Source organism: Microcebus murinus, chromosome X (genome assembly GCF_040939455.1).
Source record: "Microcebus murinus isolate Inina chromosome X, M.murinus_Inina_mat1.0, whole genome shotgun sequence".
Classification (NCBI taxonomy): domain Eukaryota; kingdom Metazoa; phylum Chordata; class Mammalia; order Primates; family Cheirogaleidae; genus Microcebus; species Microcebus murinus.
Window position 1 is genome coordinate 111,506,639 of NC_134136.1, and position 25,038 is coordinate 111,531,676.

Consider the following 25,038-nt stretch of genomic DNA (forward strand, 5'->3'; position numbering starts at 1 on the left):
GCTATCCTTAGAAAGGCCTGCTTGTAAGCTTGGCCCATGGCTGGTGTCTAGGAGCTTGGATTTAGGGAGGGTTCTTAACAAACAGTATGATTTACGCTGAGTACTTTCTTTCATTCTGGGAGTTTAGACTTTTGGTCCATGAGAGGCAGAAGGTGCCTATGCTACCAACTCCAGTAAAAACCCTAAACTGAGTCTCAAAGAGCTTCCCTGGGTAGAAAGTTCACACACATGTTGCTGCAATTTTATTGCTGGAGGAAGAGAATGTGACCCCTCATGGGAGGGAGGAGTATAAGGAGGCTTGCACATGGATTCCTCCAGACTACATCTGTGTCTTTTCCCCTTATAATCTGGCTGTGTATCCATACTACACTGCTGTAATGAATCTTAGCCCTGAGTACCACTACATGCTGAATCCCATGAGTCTTTTCCATGAATCCTTTCAGTGAGCCTCTGAAAGTTGGCATGGTATTGCAGACCCCAGACACAGCTCCTGACTTGAACTACATGCAAACCTAAATCACCTGACCTCGACTATCAAGCATGGATGTGGGTTCAAAAATGCCTGACAGTCCAAATTTTAGAAACTTAGGTCTGTGTGTCTTTACTTGGGTAGTGTGACTAACAATGATGTCAAATGTTCAATGATGGTTTCCACCATCCATTATAGCAGTACTTCCAAAATGTGTTCTGAGAGCCCTCATCCTACAGACTCTTCTTGAAAAAAAGGCACCCAAGTCAAGTATTTTGGAGATTTCTCAATACAGAAGAGTAATCTTAGGCATTCTCAACATCTCATTGCAGGGTTCATAACTGACACAGTTCCTGAGCAAAGAAAATGTAGCTTCTCTCTTTTTTTTTTTTTTACCGACAATATCTTACCATTTATTTTATGAATCAGAAGGAAAGAGTTAGCAAAAACAGAAAAGTCACCAACTCATAAATAAAACAGATAAGCAAACTACTAAGGTAAAATAGCATGCGTGAAAAACAAAATAGGCTATTGTCAGTATACTTTATGGAAAGCCTACATATTAAGTTCAGACCATATTTCTTAAAAAAAAAAAAGCAGTATTTTTTTCATACATGATGTTCTTAGTTGATAATTTAGATTTCCCGTGTGTTCAGATATTTTATTAACCAACAAAATTTATTAGATACTCTAACAATATTTAGATAATGATTTTCAAATAAAGTTTAATATCAAATGGTAGTAGCATATACCTACCTCACAGGCCTGTTAAGGGAATCAAATGAAAACCATGTACATTAGACATTCAAAAAATGTTGGTCTTGCCATGTAATAAGCATCCACCTAAAACCATGTCATCGTAGACAACTGAGTACCTACAGTTGAAACAAAGCACGTTTGCATTTAACTTGGTTCCTAAACGAGCCGATTAAATATTCACTGAGTGCCTACGACGCACCTAGCATGGTGTGGTAGCTACGTTCTCGTCAGCTACACTGTAAGTTGAGCAAAAAGAGAAACTATGAAACCATGCAGTTATTCCATACTCAGTGTATACTCAGTGTATACGTTACAAACGGTGACAGTCCCAGATGAAAATTAAAAAGCATATAGAAGGAGGTGGGGCCATTATTTCCCAGTGATATATGAATCAATAATCCCACAACTGTCCAATATTATAATGCCTTCAGCATCTTTAAGGAAGGAATCTGAGGCTGACTCCTCTCTAAGTCATGCAAGCATGGGACTAATCACTTCAGTGTAAATTACTCAAATGCCATTCCATGCCAACCAATGTTTCACTGTTTCTCGTGTCAAATCCTTTATGGTCCCTTCCACCTCCCAGAACTTTATGTATACACAGTTTCCAAAATAAGATCCTGGCGGGGTGTTTATAAGCTTTCCATCCAAGATGAGAGTTAAATCATCACGTGCTCCAGTGGAATATGAAGCAGAATTTGCATCTGGGGCTGCGAAGGACGTGTTGACTTATTGGCACTCTCAGCAGCAGGAACCTCAGATCAGCTCTTGATGGCGAGAAATCCAAGCATTATGCAATCTCAGTACAAAGAGAAAGGTTATCTTAGGATCAGCTGTGAGCAATTTGAATGCTTGATATACTTGAGCTTCCTTTACACCGCCACCAAGATCCAAGAAGTTGGCTGGCTTCCCACCGTTAAGGAAAATGATGTCACAGGTAGCCATGGCAAGCCCGGCACCATTCACAAAGCAAGCAATGTTCCCATCCAGTCCTATGTACTTCAGATCGTATCTGGCAGCTTCATTTTCAATGGGCTCATTCTCTGACTTGTCGTCCATAGCGAAGATATTCTTTTGTCGGAACTCTGCGTTGTCATCGAAGTTTATCTTGGCATCAAAGCAGACAACTTGTCCTTCTGGAGTTTCACCAAAGGGATTCACTTCCACCTGAGTAGCGTCAACTTTCAAGAAGAGATTATACAGCTTCTTAATTTGATCCGCAGCCTGGTTTTTCAAAGGCCCAAGGAAGCCTAGATTCTCTGCCATCCGCTGAGCTTGACTGTCCTTTATCCCTTCAAAAATGTCAATTTGCTCCTTAAAGATAAGTTCTGGGTTCGAGGCGGCCACCTCCTCAATGTCCACGCCGCCCTGGGGGCTGCCCACCAGCACGGGGCCGTTGCAGGACCGGTCCATCAGAATCGCCAGGTAGGTTTCCCTGGCGATGTCCAAGGCCTCGGCAACCATCACCTTGTGAACTTTCACACCTTCTTTCAGAGTTTGTTTGGTTGCTAGATTATATCCAATCATCTGTTTAGCCAGCTGTCCCACAACGTTAGGATCTTTTGTTAAGTGAACACCTCCTTTCAAACCGCTATGGAAGACACCTTTTCCTCTTCCTCCTGCTAAGATCTGGGCTTTTAAAACAATTTCTTTTGCATTCAGTCTCTTAGCAGCCTCGAGAGCCTCATTCGCAGTGTCTGCAACAAAGAATCTTTGAACTTTCACTCCATAGTCAGACATCAGTTTCTTGCTCTGGTATTCCTGCAAGTTCAGCCATCTTCTGGAGGTTAATTGAAATGCCTGGGACCGGGCCGCCAGCAACGCGGGCCTGAGCGACGGGGCTCGCAGCAGCTTCGCGGCGCGCGCTGCCGCGGGGGCAGCCATCTTAGCCAGGAAGCGCGCGCGGGGGGGGGGGGGGGGGGGGGGCGGGGGCGGGGGCGGGGCGGGAGCAGGAGTGGAGAAGGCAGGGGGGAGGGGGAGGGGGTGGGGGAGTGGAGAAGGCAGGGGGAGGAGGAGGGGGTGGGGGAGTGGAGAAGGCAGGGGGGAGGAGTAAGAGGAGGGGGAGGGAGAGTGGAGAAGGGGGGAGGGGGAGCGGAGAAGGGGGGAGGAGGGGGAGGGGAGTGGAGAAGGGGGAGGGGGAGGGGAAGGAGGGGGAGGGGGAGTGGAGAAGGCGGGGAGGGGGAGGAGGGGGAGTGGAGGAGGGGGAGGGGGAGTGGAGAAGGGGGGGAGGAGGAGCAGGAGTGGAGAAGGCAGGGGAGGAGGAGGAAGAGGACAGGAGGAGGCCAGCCTACACATTCCCCTGTGCCCAGTCCGCCCTGGGTCTCTGGGGAGGGGGAGGAGGAAGAAGAGGAGGAGGGGGAGGAAGAAGAGGAGGAGGGGAAGGAAGAAGAGGAGGAGGGGGAGGAAGAAGAGGAGGAGGAGGGAGAGGAGGAGGAGGAGGAGGGAGAGGAGGAGGAGGGGGAGGAAGAAGAAGAGGAGGGGAGGAAGGAGAGGAGGAGGGGAGGAGGGAGAGGGGGAGGGGAGGAAGAAGAAGAGGAGGAGGAGGAGGGGGAGGAGGAAGAGGAGGGGAGGAAGAAGAGGAGGAGGGAGGGGAGGAAGAAGAGGAGGAGGGAGGGGAGGAAGAAGAGGAGGAGGGAGAGGGGGAAGAAGAGGAGGGAGAGGGGGAGGAAGAGGAGGAGGAGGGGGGGAAGAAGAGGAGGGGAGGAGGAAGAGGAGGAGGGGAGGAAGAAGAGGAGGGAGAGCAGCTTCTCTTTTTTTATGGAGTATTTCAAATATACAAAGAAAATGTAGAGAATAAAACAAAAATCACCCATCTAACCCCTAAACAGACATATTCAATGTTAACATTTTTTTATTACATTTTGTCACATTTGCTCCCATTCATTTTCTTTTTTTATAAAAATTAAACATTTTGGGGTCAGAAGCTTCCTTTTTATACTTTCTCAGTGGCATCCTCCAAACACCCATCTCCCAAGAGATACCCATTACCTTAGAATGTAGTTTATGTTTCTTGTTCATGTTTTCACATTTTTACCATCCATGTATATGGTGTTGCTTTGGGTTTCTTTTGTTAGGGACCGGCTTCCTGCACCCCGCCAGGCAGACGAACAAAGACACCAAGGATGCAATCACTCAAGAGGAGCTTTATTTTCTGGCTAGCCAGGGTCCAGGCCCTAGAGTGCCAGCGCAGTGGCCGCTCTTACAGGCAAGGACCCTGACCAAAGCTGGGGCTCTCCTTTTATCCCCCCACCCTCTTGAACACCCGCGCTGTACAAGCTGATTGTGCGTGTTAGTCTTTAAAATGATTGGTGGACTGGTAGCCCGCCGGCGGCAAAGGGGGCTTTCTCCCTTATCTGGCCCCATACCTATGCGTCCAGCTGCAAGCAAGCGATTCTCAGAAGCAGAAATATGCGTTTAGCCGATAGCTCTACCTTTGGGCCCCAAGCTAGCAGTTTCCAGGAGCCGATTACTCCTCCCCTGGGCCCATTTTCTGTTATCCGGGCTCGCACAAGTGAGCCAGCAGCTTTGGGGTGCAATCAGGCCCTTACATTCCCCCCTTTCTTTAGACCATTGACGAGCACTCTTGCTCGTCCCTTGTGTTTAGCTTTTGGTATTGTTGTTGCAACACTAGAAGCTGTACAGTGCTAATCCGCTCTTTTATAAATGCCACTAGTCTATTAACTAGACAAGGCCCAAACGTGAGGGCTAAGAGTATTATAATGAGTGGGCCCAGTAGGGTGGATATCAGTGTAGTTAACCACGGGGAGCTGTTAAACCAGGACTCAAACCAGCCTGCTTGCTGTTCGTGTTCTCGTTTGCGGCGGGCAAGTCCTTCCCTGACCTTAGCCATGGATTCTCTAACAACTCCTGTATGATCCGCATAGAAACAACATTCTTCTCTAAGAGCAGCACATAGTCCTCCTTGCTGGAGGAACACTAGATCTAGCCCCCTCCGGTTCTGAAGCACTACCTCGGATAGGGAGGTTAGTGACTTTTCTAGGTGTGAGATGGACTCTTCTATTCTTGCTATATCCTCATCTATGGCTGCTCTTAGGCTATGAAACCCCTTTTGCTGCATTGCCAGGGAAGAGATACCAGTTCCTGCTCCGATTGCTCCTAAGCCAAAAAGAGTAGCCAAGGTTATGGCTGTGATGGGCTCTCTTTTTCTTCTAAAAATTAGGTTAGCAGCTCTTTGCCCTATCATACCCTCATACATTGTCTCTTCAGTGTGGTATATTATTCTTGGGAACACTAATACCATTATACAGTAATCTTCAGACTCATTGAAAATAGACATACTAAGGCAAGGAGTCAGACCGGTCTTGGAACAAACCCACCACCCACCTGGCCCGGGGATAACCCACTTTGTTTTCTTAGATAGGCTTAGCGTCCTGTTACCTTTGGCACAGAGTGGTGCATGGCTGGGAGGCACTGCTCCTAAACAGATACCTTTACCAAGAACTGACTGGAGGGTGAGTCCGGGGCCCTTACGATCCCACTGGCACGTTTTAGGGGAGTCTTCTGAAGACAGGTTAAAATAAGTGGCCAGCCCCACTGCCTCATAAAAAGGGGGCCTTATGTCATAGCACAACCAACAGGCCTGTGTGGCATTGGGACTTGTACGGTTCAGTGCATTATATGCTGCTGTCAGCATTTTCCATAAGGGATCTGTGAGCTCTCCATCGGGCGATGGGCCTCGGGGACTACTTGTGCTAGCCATTAGTTTGTGGAGAGTCCCTTTGCTGGAGGTGGTCTGGGGTGCTGCCGGGCTGGGCCTGGCAGTAGCTGGCCATGGATGTAGTACCTGGTTGGGTCCTACTGCTGTTGGGAGCGGGGTAATTTTAAGTTTGATATATATTAGTGAGCAAACGTGCGGTCTTTGGTAGAGACATATCCCCCATGAGAGTCCTGTTATCCACCGCCTATCTTTCTTTCCCTTTTCTGTAAATTTTACCCTTATTAGGTTGCAGTCTCTGGCATACCTGTTTTTAGTACAAGGTTGGACATAGGACATGCTAATGAGAAGAGGTTGTGCCTGCCATTTCCATTCCCCATCATTGGTGGTCACACACCACCATTTGGCACAATAATAACTTCCAATACCCCCACACTGACGGTTTTCCTGAGGGGGCCGGAATCCCGGACAGGCATAGAACCCATTCCGGCTCATGGAGGTTCGTTCTATATCTTCCCTCCATGGTCCAGTTACCCAAGTACTGGGGATTGGGGCAGCACCAGGGCCTCCTGAGGATATCGCTATTGTCTGTGCTGGCTTTTCTAGGGGGTTGACTTTTTCTAAGTTAAAATATAAGTCCGGCCACCAACTGTTTAAGGGGGCCACCCCAGAGGTCACGTTCCAGACCTCATGGGTTTCTTGATTGACAATTTCCCATGTCAGACTATGGGGTTTGTGGGGATTGAAATTGTTCATCACACTTACAACACCCCCACCCATTAACAAAATGCTCTCAAGGAGATATAAAACAAACCCTGCATACATTTTTGTAGTGAGGTCCAATCTCCAGGTGCCACAGCCCCAAGTCTGAGTCTAGACAGTATAAGCAGTAGTCCAAGAGGAATAGGTCTCAGCTGGCTTCTTGTGGCGCTGCTGCTACTCGAGTCAGCCTGACCTTCAGTGGGTTCTCTGGGTCCACCGTCGCTCTCCACTGGCTCTGGCACCGTTCTAGGTCGTTCTTGTTGGCTGGTCTTACGTGGGAGTGGTGTATCCAAGTTGATATGCCGTCTACCTTGAGAGCAGTGGGAGTAACGAGAATAATTTGATGAGGTCCCTTCCACCTGGGCTCCAGGGTTTTACTATTATGTCTCTTTACCCACACCCAGTCACCCGGTTGGTGCAGGTGATAAGGGAGGTCAGCATCTGGTCCTGCCGCATCGTATACGGCCTGAAGTGCTGGCCATATCCGACTGTGGACATGCTGTAAGGCCTGTACAGCTTGTAATATTTCTTTAGGGTGTTTTGGAAGTGCCCCACTGCATTTTGGCCTAGGCACCACTGGTGGGGGAGTACCATACATAATTTCAAATGGAGTTAGTCCCAGATGGTAGGGGGTGTTCCGGACTCGGAACAGGGCGAAGGGAAGGAGGGTCACCCAGTCTCCGCCAGTTTCTAGTGCCAATTTAGTCAAAGTCTCCTTTAGTGTTCTGTTCATTCTTTCTACCTGTCCTGAGCTCTGGGGGTTATATGCACAATGTAACTTCCAATTGATCCCCAGGGTTTGGGCTAATTTTTGATTTATCTGACTTATAAATGCAGGTCCATTATCGGAGCCCATTCCTTCTGGCACCCCATATCTAGGGATAATTTCTTCTAATAACTTTTTGGCTACAGTTAGGGCAGCTTCATTTTTAGTAGGGAAAGCCTCGACCCACCCAGAAAATGTATCTATCATGACTAGTAAATACCGGTATCCGTATTTCCCAGGTTTTACCTCTGTGAAATCTACTTCCCAGAACAGTCCTGGCTGCCTCCCCCTTTCCCTCGTACCTGTGTGAGTCCCCTTGGTTTTTCCCGGTTGCATAACCTGACAAGCTTGGCAGTCATGGACGATATCGGCGGCCACCTGTCTCTGTGACTTGAACCTCAACTGAGCAGTATCCAGCAGCTGGAGCATTTTGTTTTTTCCTAAATGGGTGGTCTGGTGTAGATGCTGTAACACATACCGTCCCAAAGCTTCTGGCATTATCATGCGATGCTCTTTGTCCCATATCCATCCGTCCTCGCCTTGGTGTGTATTTTTCTGTTCTTCGGCCCAGGCTTTGTCTGTCTCTGTATAGGTGGGCACTGGGGGTATCTGTACCATTCCCGGAGGCGGCAGGCCGGGGCCCGTGTGTAGGACGCTTAGTGGCATGCCCTCGTACGCAGCCTTTTTGGCTTCTGCATCTGCCTGCCTGTTTCCTTTTGCTTCTAGGGAGTCCCCACTTTGGTGTCCCGGGGTGTGGACTACCGCCACTGCCTTTGGCAGTAGGATGGCTTCTAGCAGGTGGAGAATCTCGGGCTTGTGCTTGATCTCTTTTCCCTCTGCCGTGATGAACCCCCTTTCTCTGTAGAGGGTCCCGTTTATATGCACCGTCCCAAATGCATAGCGACTGTCGGTGTATACAGTCAGCCTCTTTCCCTGAGCCCGGCGGAGTGCTTCTGTCAGCGCTATCAGCTCTGCCTTCTGAGCAGACGTTTCCTGTGGAAGGCAGGCCGCCCAGATAAGCTTGCCCTGGTTATCGACTATGGCCGCCCCTGCATACCTGTGTCCTTCTCGGACGAAACTGCTCCCGTCCGTGAACCAGATGAGGTCGCTGTTCGGAAGGGGGCGGTCCTTCAAGTCTCTCCGGGCCATCTGGGTTTCAGCCAGGATTTCGAGACAGTCGTGCTCGGGTGCTGCTGATTCTGGAACAGGCAGGAGCGTTGCCGGATTCAGGGTGGCGGGGGCCTGGAACTCGATGCGAGGTGCATCCAGCAACAGTCCTTGGTAGTGAGTGAGCCTTGCATTTGTGATCCATCGCCCCGGAGGCTGCTTTAAAACCCCTTCTATGGCATGCGGAGTAGTGACTATCAGTCTCTGTCCCAGGGTAAGTTTATCAGCATCTTTTACTAATAGGGCTGTGGCCGCGATCACTCGTAAGCACGCCGGCCATCCGGCTGCCACCGGATCTAACTTCTTTGACAGATAGGCCACTGGTCTCTTCCAGGGCCCTAGGGTTTGTGCGAGCACCCCCTTTGCAATGCCCTTTTTTTCATCTATATAGAGGTGGAATTCTTTGGTGGGGTCAGGGAGCGCTAGGGCAGGTGCTTTTAGCATGGCCGTTTTTAGGACTTGGAAGGCATTTGCCATTGTCTCAGTCCATTCCCATGTTTGCCCTGTTTTGCATTTTTCATATAAAGGGCGGGCCTTTTCCGCGAACCCCGGGATCCAAAGGCGGCAGTAACCCACCGACCCCAAGAATTCTCTTAACTCTCGGCTCGAGGTCGGAGTGGGTATTTGTAACACAGTCTGCTTCATAGCTTCAGTCAGCCACCTTTGGCCCCCTCTTATCTTATACCCGAGATAAGTGACTTCATCTCTGCAAATTTGGGCCTTCTTTGCACTGGCTCTATACCCCAGCTCGCCGAGTGTTTTAAGTAAGTCTCTGGTACCTTTTAGGCAAGTCTGGGGGTCAGGGGCAGCCAGCAGCAGGTCATCCACATACTGCAGCAAGGTTACCTCGGGGTGGTTGGCGCGGTACTCACTCAGGTCATCCTGGAGGGCCTCGTTGAAGAGGGTGGGTGAATTTTTGAACCCCTGAGGCAGCCTGGTCCATGTCAGTTGCCCATAGACCCCTCTCTCTTCGTCCTGCCACTCAAAGGCGAAAATCTCTTGACAGCGTGTCGCCACAGCCAAACTGAAGAAAGCATCTTTTAGATCTAGAACTGTATACCAGGATAACGTGGGAGAGAGCGAGCTTAGCAGAGTGTAGGGGTTTGGAACGGTAGGGTGGATGTCCAGAGTCCTTGCATTGACTTCTCTAAGATCTTGTACTGGTCTATAATCTTTTCCTCCAGGTTTCTTTACCGGCAACAGGGGTGTATTCCAAGCTGACTGGCATTTTCTGAGAATCCCACTGTCTAGGAGTCTCCGAATGTGGGGTGTTATCCCCGCCTTTGCCTCCCGGGACATGGGGTACTGTCTGACACGAGCCGGCTCAGCACCCGGCTTTAGTTCGATGTAGAGGGGCGGCCTGTGCTTGGCCCACCCCGTACCCCCTGTCTCAGCCCAAGCCATGGGAAATTCTCGGAGCCATTGATCTATACTGTCTCCCCGGCTCTTTGTGGGCTGGTACAGTCTATATTCATCCGCCTGTGTCAGTGTTAGAACCTGGGTGACCCGGGGGCCGCTGAGGGGTCTGCCTTCATTGTCAGTTACCATTATGCCCCCCTCTTCGAAGTGAATTCGGGCCTTGAGCTTGGTGAGTATGTCTCTGCCTAGTAGTGGTGTGGGGCACTCAGGAATGACCATGAAAGCGTGACTCACTTGTCCTGTTCCCAAGTCTAATCTTCTCTGTGTGGTCCACTGATATAACTTAGTTCCAGTCGCTCCCCGCACCCAGCTGGTCCTTTTAGATAATTTCCCTTTATCTTGAGTTAGTACAGAATGTTCAGCCCCGGTATCTATGAGGAAGTCTACTGGATTCCCCTCCACCTGTAGAGTTACCCTGGGTTCGGGGAGGGGAGCCGAACCCCGTCGCCCCTAGTCATCCTCTGCTTGACCCACCACCATGACCCCTTTAGATCCCCCCAATCCCTGCCCCCCTTTCTTCTTGGGGCACTCTTTTGCCCAGTGCCCATGTTCTCTACAACAGGCACACTGGTTCCTGTCAAGCCTCTCTCTCTGGAATCTGGGCCCTGCTCTGTTCTCTGATCTTTCCTCCCACCTTCTCTCTCTCTCGGCTAGCAAAATTTTAGCCATTTCTTTATTTGCTTTCCGCATCTCTCTAGCCTGAAATTTTCTGTCTTCTTGTCTTATCCTCTCTGTCTTTTCTTCTGATGTCTCTCTATTATTGTAAACTTTTTCTGCTACCTCTAATAGGTCCTGTAAGGTTTTCTCTCCTAGTCTGTCTATCTTTTGCACTTTTCGCCTTATGTCTGAAGCAGCCTGATTCACAAAGGCCATCATGACAGCGGCCTTACTTTCCTCTGAGGTGGGGTCTATGGGGGTGTACTGCCGGAAGGCTTCCATGATTCTTTCTAAGTATGCTGCCGGGCTTTCTTCTGGGCCCTGACGCACATCTCCTACCTTGGCCAAATTAGTCGGCTTTCGCGCCGCCATGCGGAGACCGGCCATCAGAGTCTGGCGGTAGACCCGGAGACGCTCCCTACCTTCAGCCTCATTGTAGTCCCACGGAGGTCGTTCAAGGGGGAACACTTGGTCAATTGTCCGTGGGTTCGTTGTAGGTCTACCATCTTCTCCTGGGACCAATTTCCTTGCTTCCCCCTGTATCCTTTCTCTCTCTTCCGTGGTGAAGAGCACCTTAAGTAGCTGTTGGCAATCATCCCAGGTGGGCTGATGCGTGAAGAGAACAGAGTCTAATAGGTTAATTAAATCTTTAGGGTTATCAGAGAAATTAGAGTTTTGGGCTTTCCAGTTATAAAGATCACTGGTGGAGAAAGGCCAATATTGGTAATTCTGTGTCCCATCTCCCCCCCGGGGTCCGACTGCTCGCAAGGGGAATGTTTTCACAGGCTCCGGGTCGGGGGTTCGACCCGTGCGCTGTCTGGTGCCATAGGCTGGCCCTTCTTCCCCTCCCACAGCACTTAGTTGGGGCGCTGTTGCCTGGGAGATCGTGGGTGCTGTCCTGGGGTTATAAGGAGGAGGGGCATCAGGCTCGGTCAGCCCAATCAAATCTGGGTAAAGGTTGGACTCCGGGAGCACCTGGGTGGATGGGGAGTCCTGCTGTTCTTTCTTAGTACTACCTCGCACAGTGAGGACCTCGGAGCACCCCTGGGTGGATGGGGAGTCCTGCTGTTCTTTCTTAGTACTACCTCGCACAGTGAGGACCTCAGAGGACCCCCTAAAGGGCGGCACGAATGCTTGCATCCAAGGTGGGGGATCTCGCACTAAATCCTGCCAGACTATAATGTATGGAATCTGGTCTGGGTGCCCAGGGTGCCCAAAGACTTTCTCTTTTACTTTTTTTACCATGACTCTGTCAAAGGATCCCTCTCTAGGCCACCCGACATCAAACTCGGGCCATTCAACTTTACAAAGGGTGACTAGTTTGCCCCTCCTGATTTCCAGGGACAGACTACGGGCCCTTTCCCTCACGTCCTTAAAGTGGCCTGTTAGGAGAGAGAGAGGCGTTGTCATGGCTTGCCCCATGGTTGTGGCGGAGTCCTAGGGCGCGGGCCCCCCTCAGGGCTTAGGCTGGGGCAGGATTCCTCTGAATCTACTATGGGCAGGTGGCGGTACCGGCACTGGCCTAGGGCAGAGGCCTCTGGGGTGAGGATCCGACAGCAGATGACACAACGGGGACCTTTGGCCAATGCTGGTCTGCCCCGGATCGTGGCTCTAAGGTCCTCCTCTGCTCCTCTTCGCAGGTTTCCTAAATTGAAAATCTTGCTCTCGAGACCCATGCACACTCTCACTCTCCCCGGTGGTAACAAACAATGATGACAGACAAAACGTGATGACAGACAAAACGGACAACAGAAGCTAGACAGACTACAAGAGACAATGCCCTAACCTGGTCCGGACTTCCTTTCTCCGAATTCCTCCTGGCCCCCGCCTCTGGCGGCGAGACCAGTACCGGAGTCCTCCCGGAGCCAGAGGACGTCTCCGTCTGGCTCCGACCGGCGACCCTCCAGCGCGTCCGCCTAGGTCCTGTGCCGGCTTAGCAATCCCGGGAATCGTTCCTCGTCCTACTACACACTCGGCTAGTCCGGGTGTGGGGTCTCGCTCACTCCTCCCTCAGCTTTGTGCTCTACTCAGCGGATTGCAGGGGAGCCTTATCCCGGACGAGCCCCCAAATGTTAGGGACCGGCTTCCTGCACCCCGCCAGGCAGACGAACAAAGACACCAAGGATGCAATCACTCAAGAGGAGCTTTATTTTCTGGCTAGCCAGGGTCCAGGCCCTAGAGTGCCAGCGCAGTGGCCGCTCTTACAGGCAAGGACCCTGACCAAAGCTGGGGCTCTCCTTTTATCCCCCCACCCTCTTGAACACCCGCGCTGTACAAGCTGATTGTGCGTGTTAGTCTTTAAAATGATTGGTGGACTGGTAGCCCGCCGGCGGCAAAGGGGGCTTTCTCCCTTATCTGGCCCCATACCTATGCGTCCAGCTGCAAGCAAGCGATTCTCAGAAGCAGAAATATGCGTTTAGCCGATAGCTCTACCTTTGGGCCCCAAGCTAGCAGTTTCCAGGAGCCGATTACTCCTCCCCTGGGCCCATTTTCTGTTATCCGGGCTCGCACAAGTGAGCCAGCAGCTTTGGGGTGCAATCAGGCCCTTACACTTTAATATTTACAGAAGTGGTATTGTGGTGTTATTATGTGTTTTCTGCAAGTTGCTTTTCGGGGGAGTAAAATTTATCCACATAGATATATGTAGCCCTTACTTAAATAGTTTCACTAGTCTATACCATGTAATCACAAATTTCTTTTGTATCCTTTTGGTTTTTATTTATTTTTTGTTGTATTTTGCTATTACAAAAAAAAATGTCACGAATAAGCTTGTAGGCTGTTCCTTCTGTCATTATGTATGTGGAAGTTTCTCTTTGCCATACACCTACAACTTAAGTTGCTGAGCTATAGAGCATGCCCATCTGAAATATGATACAATGACAAATTAATCTCCAAATCCTTGTAGCATATTATATTCCCACAGGCAATGTACCTGACTCTTAGATGCAAATCCTTGCCAATATTTTATTATCAAACTTTTAATAATCTTTATTTGGGATTTCTGCTTCTGGAACATGGAGTAGATGTACTTTTCTCTATTTCTTTCTACTAAGTACAATTAAATATTCTGGACATTATATACAGAAGAAAAATAAGAAGATTGTGTGATTTCCCTCTGCCTCCTGAAATGCCCCATTAACCACTTCTTTTGCACCTTTGCAATCTGATTTTATCACTATCTTTCCTCACCAATGACTTATCAGTCTGGTTTGGAACCCACCTTGAAAGGAAAACATGATCACCACTGCTCTGTAATGCAAGGAGCAGAATTCAGACGTGGCCCTGGGCAGCCAGCCTGTGGAAAGAACTACTGGCCCATCCTCCAAAACCATTCTACCCTCATGGTCCTCAAGGCCCTCGTGCTCTGAGCTTGTGATAGGATAGGAGGCCTCAAAGATGTCCAAAATACCTTCAGGGTCATTCTCACATTGTCCTGATGAATAGCACTTGAATTCTTTCTTTCTATTAATCTTAATCAAATAGTCACTTGGCCACGCCCTCGGTTTTCTCCCCAAAATACTCCTTTTTATTCTTTACATGGCCAGGCTGGGGGTTTTCCAAATAGTTATATTCTGCTTCATTGTTAATTATACATTTTGTCTTTGAAATATTTCTCTCTTCTTGCATTTTACTATATACAATTAGAAGAAGCCACACAGCACCATGAATGTTTTGTTGCTTGGATATATCTTCCACCAGATATCCTGGTTCATGGCTCTTGAGCTCTGCCTTCCATAAAATCTTAGCACATGGACACAATTTGGACATGTTCTTTGCCACATTGTTACAAGAATGACTCTTCCTCCAGTTTCCAATATCTTGTTCCAGGATAGTCCATATTTCTACCAGCATTCTGGTAGCACAACTGTTACTGGAAACTTGGCATTTGTCCACAAGGCCAAATTAGAAGAATGAGGACAAGTGTTTTGGGGATGTAGAAAGAGATTTTTACTTTGCAAAGGAGGAAAAATGTTAGACCTTCTCTCATTTCAAAACCCAAATTTCCTGAACATAGCAGAAATACAGAGCTTTTAAAGGGGAAGGTTCTCAGCTTCAGGCAATTACTGTGGTTACCTATTCTAATCATCTCATCTCTACCCACAACAAAGCCTGTGAACTCCTGCCAACTGCCCACCTAGGGGTGGGGGCGCTGTCCCCACCTGGAAATCTTAACAAAAGACTTAACCTGCCTCAGGGATGCAGGCCAGGCTGCAGTTCCCAAAAAGCATGGGGGAAATTTTAAAGAGACAGAAAATCTTTTTGTCCTTTTTTTTTTCTGGGTCATTCCCTCTGTTACATAGTCCCCACTCTCAATATTTCTTCTCTTCCTTATCTGCAGGAGGAGGGGCGACTACTCTGTTACTCAATCACTTAAGTAATCACTAAGAAGACTCAGACTTTCCCTACAGTTAGTTATCCTCTTCTTTTGAATCCTCACCAGAATCACCCTTAATGCTTCATTCACGGCAATACAGGTTTGTCCAGCATTCACTTCAAAACTGTTCCAGCCTCTACTCATTACCTTGTTCCAAAAGATGCTTCCACAGTTTTAGGTGTCTGGTATAGTAAGAAGCACACTCCTCTGGTACCAATTTCTCTTAGTCCATTCTGTGCTACTATAACAGAATACCTGAGACTGGGTATTTATGAACATAATGAACATATATTTATTGGCTCAGAGTTATGGAGGCTGGGAAGTCCAGTATCAAGGTGCTAGCATCTGGCAAGTGCCTTCTTTACTGCATCACCACATGGTAAAAGTCATCATATGGTAGGGGGCGGGGGGCAGCAAAAAAGAGAGCCCACACCTGAAAGCTTTTTAATTAAGGCATTAAATTAGAGGGTGGCGCCTTCCTGGCTTAATCATTTCTTAAAGGCCCACCTCCCAACACTGTTGCATTGGTAATTAAATTTCAATATGAGTTTTAGAAGGAACAAACATACAAACCATAGCACCTTTTGTGCTAAGGCTGTCACTGCCACACCTGGCCCCTATTTCTCTCTTTACAGGTAAATGGAGACTGTTGACAAGTAAATGACTGGGGCAAAAACCTCAATCAATGGAGGTTTATTAAGCCAAAGTTGAGGATGTGCCAAGGGGAAAAACCCAGAACAGCAGACAAGCTGTAGCTGTTTTTTTCTCCCTGAAGGGAAAGTTGGAACTTTCAGCATTTTAAAGGTATACAGAGAGAAGGGAAAAGGCAGGGGAGAAGTGGGGGCTGATAAGGCAAAGTGGTTAAATTCTTGTGAGGCCCAGGAAATCTATATTTTATATAAAATAAGGGAAATGATAGAAGGGGAAAAGGGAGTGAAGGAAGAATCAATTATGTAGATACCCCTGGGTAGGTAGAATAATGTTTGATTCTGTGTCTTCAGTTTGGTTGCCTCTAAAGATAAACTTAAAATTCATTAATAGTGTAGAGTCAAATAGGCTTTAGTTTTAGGTGGTAGACATAGGTACAGTTTGCATGTCCTTGCTCATAGGAGGTCATCAAGGAATATCCTTAATGAATGATCTGTGGGGCCAGTTCTTCATAGGTGCCTGAGGCCTTTATCTTCTCTTTTGCATAAGGAGTTGAAGGGAGTAGATGCTTGAGACTTTGATTTTCTTTTTACATTCTCCCATGTTCTTTGAAATATTTCAGAGAAAGTATTGTAGAAGATGTGAGTTCATGGTTATATTTTTAATCTAATCCCACATCACTGTGAAGGTTTATTTTCAGGAGATCATGCCATCAGAGGAGAAAAAATAAGTCAAGAAAGCTAAGTGTCAAAAAATTGTAGGTAAATATATTAATAAAACTAAAAAGTGATGGACAAGGCTAGAATCTAATAATGACTTCACTATGTTTTTTCTGAAATAATTTTCTTTCTCTAGTTTCTCATTTTTATTAAAGACAAATCATAGTAGAACCAATTTATTTGTAAAATCACTTTCAGCTTTTCTATATTTGCCCTGATTATTTGCATAAAGCACAGCAAGAATAGATGTTGGCCATATTGGATTTTTTCTTTTTTTTTAATTGCCTTTGCTAGAAATTTTCCATAAGAAATTTCAGGTTAGACTTAAAAGCTGCTTGAGCTGAGTCAAGCCAACAATTTCACTGCATCTGTAAATACCTGTATGAATTGAGTAAATTACTTGCTTTTGAAGTCCAACATAACTTGACATTCCTCTACTTGTCAGAAAGTGACAGATCTGTAAATGTCATAGTGAAACCACCCTTCACGCAAATTAATAACAGGGTGCAAGGTGAGAACTATGGTAAAGGCCTAGCTAAAAATAACAATAATAATTAGTTACTGCCCCCCTATTTGGTTATCTATAATTGCCAATCTAGAGCCACACAGCTGGTGTCCATAAAGATTCTTAACTTTCTCCACAGATAACATCACCTTTTTGAAATCTAAAGGTAGTTGTTAAGATATCTTCCAGGCCCCACATTCCAGTGGATTGGTTGGCCCACTCAGACTATTGGCCCATGCCAAGAAACCGACTCAACTGGAATTATGGCCCCAGAGACTGAAGCAATGCAAGAAGATGATTTCTACACAGCTAAAATTTTGCCCCAATTAATGAACCTTGCCTGCCAAACAATCTTTTTTTAAATTTCAGCATATTATGGGGATACAAATGTTAAGGTTACATATATTGCCCATGCCCCCCCTTGAGTCAGAGCTTCAAGCATGACCATCCCCCAAATGTTGCACATCTCACTCATTATGTTTGTATATACCCATCCCCTCCCCCCCCTCCCACCTGCCCGACACCTGATAAATGTTATTCCTGTATGTCCACTTAGGTGTTGATCCGTTCATACCAATTTGCTGGTTAGTACATGTGGTGCTTGTTTTTCCATTTCTGAGATACTTCACTTAGTAGAATGGGTTCCAGCTTTAAAAATCCTGCCTCCCAAATTCTCTGGGAGGTGGATTTGAGAAATTTCTTCCATCTCCCTGCCTAGCACTACAATGGAATAAAACTCTTTCTCTGCCATAAAACCTGCTGACTCAGCACATTGGCTGCTTCTTGGGCAGCAGGCAAATGAACCTGGTTGGGCAGCAACAATAGATAGGTACCAGGCCAGTTTTTTCAAAGGGCTTTTCATTGGCCTTATAAAGTCAACATAATTCCCCAAAGCAGTCTGGGAATATCTGAAAATATGCCATTCCAGTCAAAGCCTTGGTAAAACAACCAGTGTTTCTAATTCTGTCCAGTTATAAAAGAAATCAGATTCTTATTGAACTTATGCAAATAACTATATTACAAATGAAATAAGAATATTTATCAATAGTTTTTAAATCTTAGAGAAATCAAGCAGAGATAAAAATAATGTTTCAAATTATTTACAAGAATACTTTACCAATTTGTTGTAATCTATAAATAGCTCAAAGAAAGAAAAAGTTTTCTCGACTTCTGGAAAACAAAGCACAAACCAAAAAGCATCAGCAATGTTTTAAACAAAAAGACAAAAATAAATTAGTTCAGTTCCATGTAATTAATTTTTGTTCTATTTGAGGTTGGGTTAGCAATCCTCACAAACATAACTGGTTTTGTTTTTTTTTTCCATTAAAGTAAGCCAGTTTCTTTAGAGTCTGGAGAGCATCTAGCTGAGGTGTCTGACTGTTAAACTCAAAGCATCTTCAGTTAAAGTGGAAGTAGCTCTTAAACAGAAGAAAAACAAATGTTAATATTTGGAACAGTTGATACCGGAGTTTGTATGTCACATGGTGTACTTAAGGGCCTCAGGAAAAAAGGTGGTGGCAATTTCACTGAGTCTAAGTCAGAAAAATAGAATAAGAATTTGAAAGCATTATTTGGAGACCTATAGCCAGGACAGAATTTAGGATTCAGTCCACATTGTATGATCTCTAAAGTTATCGGAAACCTGTATTTAACAGTACTTAAACCTGTATTTAACAATCGGACTCCTTTTTATAAATTTTCTTGAAAAAGAACATTTTGGACTGTGTAGTCAGTTAAGAAACACTTTGAGAAGAATTAAAGTAAAATAATAATTGTGGATGACTAAAAGTCTTGGAATAGCTATGGCTAAAGAGACAATTGAAAAACAAATTTGGATATTTCTTTGACACATAACAATTTAACATAATAACCATAATTATTACTGATAACTTACACCAACACATGTAAAAATTTAAGAAATCTCATACAAATTTGAAACACTTATTAATAATACATCTATGCAAATATAACCCAAAGAAAGTTAAATAACATTTTATATTTGACAATGCTTTCTGTATAGCTTTAGAATACCAAATAAGCTGAATGTGTCTCTCTTGGACTTTCCGTGGCTCTGATATTTAAAAATAAAGACTAGTTTGAGGTCAAAAAGGCTGAATTTAGAACTTTTATTTTGTAAAATTTGTCAAAATCAAAGGTTTAAAACACTTGTCATAAAACAGAATCACAAGTTACTATAAAATAATAGTCATTTATTCAGCCAAAGTGGTAATTCAAGGATTTTAAAGGCAAAACCTTTACTATTTAGTAAAAAGGAGACTCAGTTTCCCAAACAAATACACCTAATAAAGACAAACTGAAAAGCAAGCTAATAAAGAAGGCAAACTGAATCTGTCTCTCTCTCTCCCTTTCTTTTTTTTTCTTTTGGAAGTTTACTAAAATGGTGGAAAAATTTATTGTTTATATTAATATTACAAAAAATTTTATTTAAAGAAAAAAGCAATGTTTTATCCTTGCATTAGTATATTAAATATTAAAGTTAATTTTAATAAAACTTTATAAATAAATCTACTTTATCTTAATCAATTTGACCATGAGGTAAGATTTTTATAAACTTTTAAAAACCTTTTACCATTTTTTCCAAATTTGATATTCATTTACTTGTATCTATTACTTATTTATCTGAAAACAATTTTTAAAACCATCAAATTAGGTAAAATTATTTTTCATTTAACAAAAACCACATTTCTATATCTTATAACCTATTTTATGAAACACACATTTTATATATTACCTATATATAGAACTGTTTCTCTTATATATGGTAGCTTTAATTGTATATAGTACTATGATGTTAACTCTTAGTAACCATTATATTTAATAAAAAACCTAGGAAGAGAGGGAGCAGAGCGAGATGACCGAATAGAAACCTCCAGAGATCATCCTGCCACGTGAACACCAAATTCAATGACTATCCACACAAGCAAGCACCTTCAGAAGAACCAAAAATCAGGTGATTGATTATATGACATGGTTTTAACATTATATCAAGGAAGGAGGTACTGAAGAGGGCAGAAAAGACAATCTTACATTGCCTACACTACCCCTCACCCATCCCTGGCAGTGCCTTATCAGTGGCACCAGTGGAGGGAGAATCTGTGTTCTGCTGGGGAGGGAAAGTAAAGTGATTATGAGTCTTTACATTGAAACCCAGGGCTTCCCTGGCACGGGGGAACACAGCACAGGGCAAAATTCTGCCAGCGCCCATGGAGGGAGCATTTGGACCAACCTGGCCAGAGAGAAATCCTCTTCCCTAAAACCCAAGTTACAGGTAGCCCCACCACCAGATGACAAAAAGCAGCCTGGGCCAGGACTCAGTTTTAAGGCAGCTGGGCCCCAATCCCTACTGCTATGCTGGCTTGGAGCCAGTGAACTTGGGTTAACATGACCCAGTGAGACACCAGCAGTAGCAGCCAAATAAGTGCCTGTGTCATCCTCCCCCCCTTCAACTACAGGCAGTGTGGCTGTAGTTGGGGAAGGGAAAGAGAAATGTTCAGAGGACTTTGTTTTGCAACTTGGGTAGTAACTCAGCCACAGTAAAATAAAGTACCAAACAGACTACTGAAGCCCCCGAGTCCAGGCCTTAGTTCCTGGAAAGCATTTCTGGACCTATCCTGGGCCAGAAGGAAACATGCTGCCTTGAAGGGAAGGACCCAGTCCTGGCAGGATTCACTACCTGCTGACTAAAGAACCCTTGGGGGCTTTGAATAAACATAAGAAGTAGCCAGGCAACAGTCACCATGAACTTTGTGTGAGACTGGCTGGCTTTAGGTGTGACTCCCTGGCATTGGTGGCTACAAGGGAGTGCCCTCATTACTCCCCCACAAAATCCAGCAGCCCAGCACAAAGAGTGAGGGAAGAGAGTGAGAGACCTTGCCTGGTAATCCAGGGAATTCTCCCATACCTTACCCAAGCCCACCAAGATTGTACCACGAGACATATGCAAGAGTCACAGCATTACTGGCCTTGAGGCACTCACAGTGCTGATATGGCTACAGTGACCAAAGACTTAGATCACAACACTTAATTCCCTTTGACTATCTGGAAAGCCTTCTCAAGAAGGAGGAATTTAAACAAGCCCAGACTGTGAAGATTAAAATAAATGCCTAAATCTTGAATGTTAACACATCAACATCCATAAACCTCAACAACACCTAGGAAATGTGACCTCACCAACAAACTTAAAAAGGTATGAGTGGACAATCCTGGAATGATGGAGATATGTGACCTTAGTGAACTTCAAGACAACATCAAGAAGAAATTCAGAAGCCTAACAGAGAAAGTTAACAAAGAGATTCACATAATAATAAAAAAATAAGTAGATATTCTAGAGCTTAAGAATTCAACTGACAAACTTAGAAAGGCATCAGAGTCTCTCAACAGCATACTTGACCAAGCAGAAAAAGAATTAGTGAGATTGAAGACAAGATATTTGAAAATATACAGAAGAGAAAAAATAAATAAGAAAAGAAAGAATGAGCCATGCCTAAAGATCTAGAAAATCTCCTCAAAAGAGCAAACATAAGAGTTATTGGCCTTAAAGAGGAGATAGAAAAAGAGATTGGGGTAGACGGTATATTCAAAGAAACAATAACAGAGAACTTCCCAAACCAAGAGAAAGATATCAATATTTAAGGTCACAGAACACGAGGCAGATTTAGTTCAAACAAGACCCCCTCAAGACATTTAATAATCAAGCTCTCAGAGGTCACAAATAAAGAAAAGGTCCTAAGGGAAGAAAGAAAAAAAGAAAAAAAAGTAACATATAAAGGAGCTCCAATATGTCTGGCAGAAGACTTCTTTGTGGAAACCTTACAGATGAAGAAAGAGTGGCATCATATATTCAAAGTGCTGAAGGATAAAAATCTTAACCCAAGAATGAGATAATGTGATATCCTATAAAAATATCCTTCAAACAGGAAGGAAAAATAAAGGCCATCCCAGAACAAAACAAATAAACAAGCAAGCAAACAAACAAAAAACAGGGATTTTATCAACACCAGACCTGTCCTACAAGAAATACAAAAAGCAGTTCTTTAATATGAAAGAAAAGGATGTTAATGAACAATAAGAAATCATCCGAAGGAATAAAACTAACTGGTAACAGTAAGTACACAATACAGAACACTCTATTGGTATAATAGTGATGCATTAACCACTTACTTATATCTTCAGTAGGAAGATTAAAAGACAAACCTATCAAAAATAACTGCAACAACTTTTTGAAAAATAGATAGTATAAAAAGATATGGAATGAAATAATAAAAAGTTAAAAAGCATGAGGAGATGGAGTTACTAGGTAGAATTTCTGTTAGTTTTCTTTTTCCTTATTCATTTGTTTGTTTGTATGCAGAGATGTCATACATTTACAATAATTGGTTGTAAAAGGGTTTTTTGCTAGCTACATGGTAAGCTCAAAGTTAAAAACCTACAAGAGATATACTAAAAACAAAAATCAAGATATTAACACAAACTACCAGAGAAAATAACTTGTAACGAAGGAAGACAGGAAGAACATAAGAAAGAAAAAGAGGACCACAAAACATCCAGAAATCAAATAACAACATGGCAGTAGTAAGTCCTAACCTATCAATAATAACATTAAATGTGAATGGACTAAATTCTCCAATCAAAAGACATACCGTGTTTCCCTGAAAATAAGACCTACCCATAAAATAAGCCCTAGCAGGATTTCTAAGCATTTGCACAATATAAGCCCTACCCCGAAAATAAGACCTTGTGATGGGCTTGGCTATGCAGCATATCTCCGCAACCCATGCATTTTATCGCCCAGTAGTAAAGAAGACAAGCAGCCCTTCTCATCTGCCCCATGAGAGCTCTATTGCTCCACATGAGAGATTGGGGCCAATGGTTCTAAAGGAAATAGAGTCGCAAGAAATTCAGGATGGAATTCAGGGTTTGGAGAGTTATGATGATGTTCCAGAGGAAGATGACTTAACTATATTTGAATAAATGTAGATTGTTGTACCGTACTTAAAAAAAAATAACACATCCCCTGAAAATAAGCCCTAGGGTGTCTTCTTGAGGAAAAATAAATATAAGACCCTGTCTTATTTTCAGGGAAACACAGTACAGTGGCTGAATGGATAAGAAAAATCAAGAACCAACTATATGTTGTCTGCAAGAGATATACTTCACCAATAAAGACACACATCAAATGAAAATAAAGGGATGGAATAAGATATTCCATGCAAATGGAAACCAAGAAAAAGCAGGAGTAGCTATACTTCTATCAGATAAAGTAGATTTTAAGACAAAAACTGTAGAAAGAAGCAAAGAAGGTCATTATATACTGATAAAGGGATCAATTCAGCAAGAGGACATAATAATTCTAAATATACATGCACCTAATACTTGAGCACCCAGATTAATGCAAATATCAGAGCTAAAGATACAGACAGACCCCAATACAGCAATCATTGGAGACCTTGACATTCTACTTTCAGCACTGACAGATCATCCAGACAGAAAATCAACAAAGAAACATTGGGTTTAACCTGAACTATAGACCAAGTAGACTTAATAGATATTTGTAGAACTACTGGATGATAATAGCTGCAGAATACACATTCTTCTCCTCAGCTCATGGATCATTCTTAAGGATAGACCATAAGGTAGCTACAAAACAAGTTTTAAAACTTCAAAAACAAATGAAATCATACCAACTATTTTCTCTGATCATAATGGAATAAAACTAAAAATCAATAACACAAGAGGAACATTGGAAACTAAACAAACAAATGGAAATTAAACAACATGCTCCTGAATGACCAGTGGGTCAATAAAGAGAATAACAAGAAAACAAAAAGATTTCTCAACAAAATGGAAATGGAAATACAACATATCAAATCCTGTGGAATATATCAAAATCAGTAATAAAAGGAAAGTTTTTAGCAATAAGTGCCTACATCAAAAGAATAGAGAACCTTTAAATAACCTAATGATGCATCTCAAATAACTGCAAAAACAAGAGCAAACCAAACCTAAAATAAGTAGAGGAAACAAAATAATAAAGATCAGAGCAAAAATAAATTAAATTGAAATCAAAAATACAAAAGATCAATAAAATGAAAAGTTGTGTTTTTGAAAACATAAACAAAATTGACCCACCATTAGCCAGTATAACTAACAAAAAAGGGAGAAGAACCAAATAAATAAAATCAGAGATGAAAAAGGAGACATTACAACTGATACTGCAGAAATCCAAAGGATAATTAGAGACTACTATGAGCAACTATATGCCAATAAATTGGAAAACCTAGAAGAAATGGATAAATTCATAGAGACAACCTACCAACTAGGAACTAAGGCTCAGTGCAGTGGCTCACTCCTGTAATCCTAGCACTCTGGAAGGCTGAGGTGGGAGGATTCCTTGAGCTCAGGAGTTTGAGACCAGCCTGAGCAAGAGTGAGACCCAGTCTCTACTAAAAAATTAGCTAGTCACCTGTAGTTCCAGCTAAAGAGGTGGATGAGGCAGAAGGATTGCTTGAGCCCAGGAGTTTTAGGTTGCAGTGAACTATGATGACACCACTTCACTCTACGCAGGGCGACAGAGTAATATTCTGTCTCAAAACAAAACAAAACAAAAAACTAGGAACTTAAAGTAACTTTGAACTGTTATCAGTCTTCAATTTTTATTAGTGCATCTAAATATATTTAGCATTCTATATTTTATAAAAATAAGATGTCAAAATATATTAATTTAAGCTTATGTTTAATAATTTTTTAGTTACAAAGAACTTAGACATTTTATGATTATTCTTTTTAATTTAATACAACATGACTTTAAGATTTTAAATTACTGAAAAGAATTTTGAAACTACACAGGTACCATCTATAAGCTCACAGTCCAATCCAGCACATATTAAAAATATTAAAGAAGCAGCAGTTTTATGACCTTAAAACATCTAGCAGAGATAGTATCTGACCTGCCTGACCAACAGATTCAGGTAAAAATGTCTTAATTAAATTTTCAAGATGTTTTTATTTTATTTTACCAATCATTTTAAAAGTATCTTTATTCATTAAAGATTACTAAAGTCACATGAACTTGAAAAGTATTTGGGCTTACCTGCTTA

The 25,038-nt window shown here is 43.8% G+C and overlaps 1 pseudogene; it reads right to left on the reverse strand.

Annotated features, from left to right (window-relative positions):
- Positions 1-1,984: 1,984 nt before the first annotated feature.
- Positions 1,985-3,132, reverse strand: LOC105855570 (succinate--CoA ligase [GDP-forming] subunit beta, mitochondrial pseudogene; annotated as a pseudogene).
- Between the last annotated feature and the right edge of the window lie 21,906 nt (positions 3,133-25,038).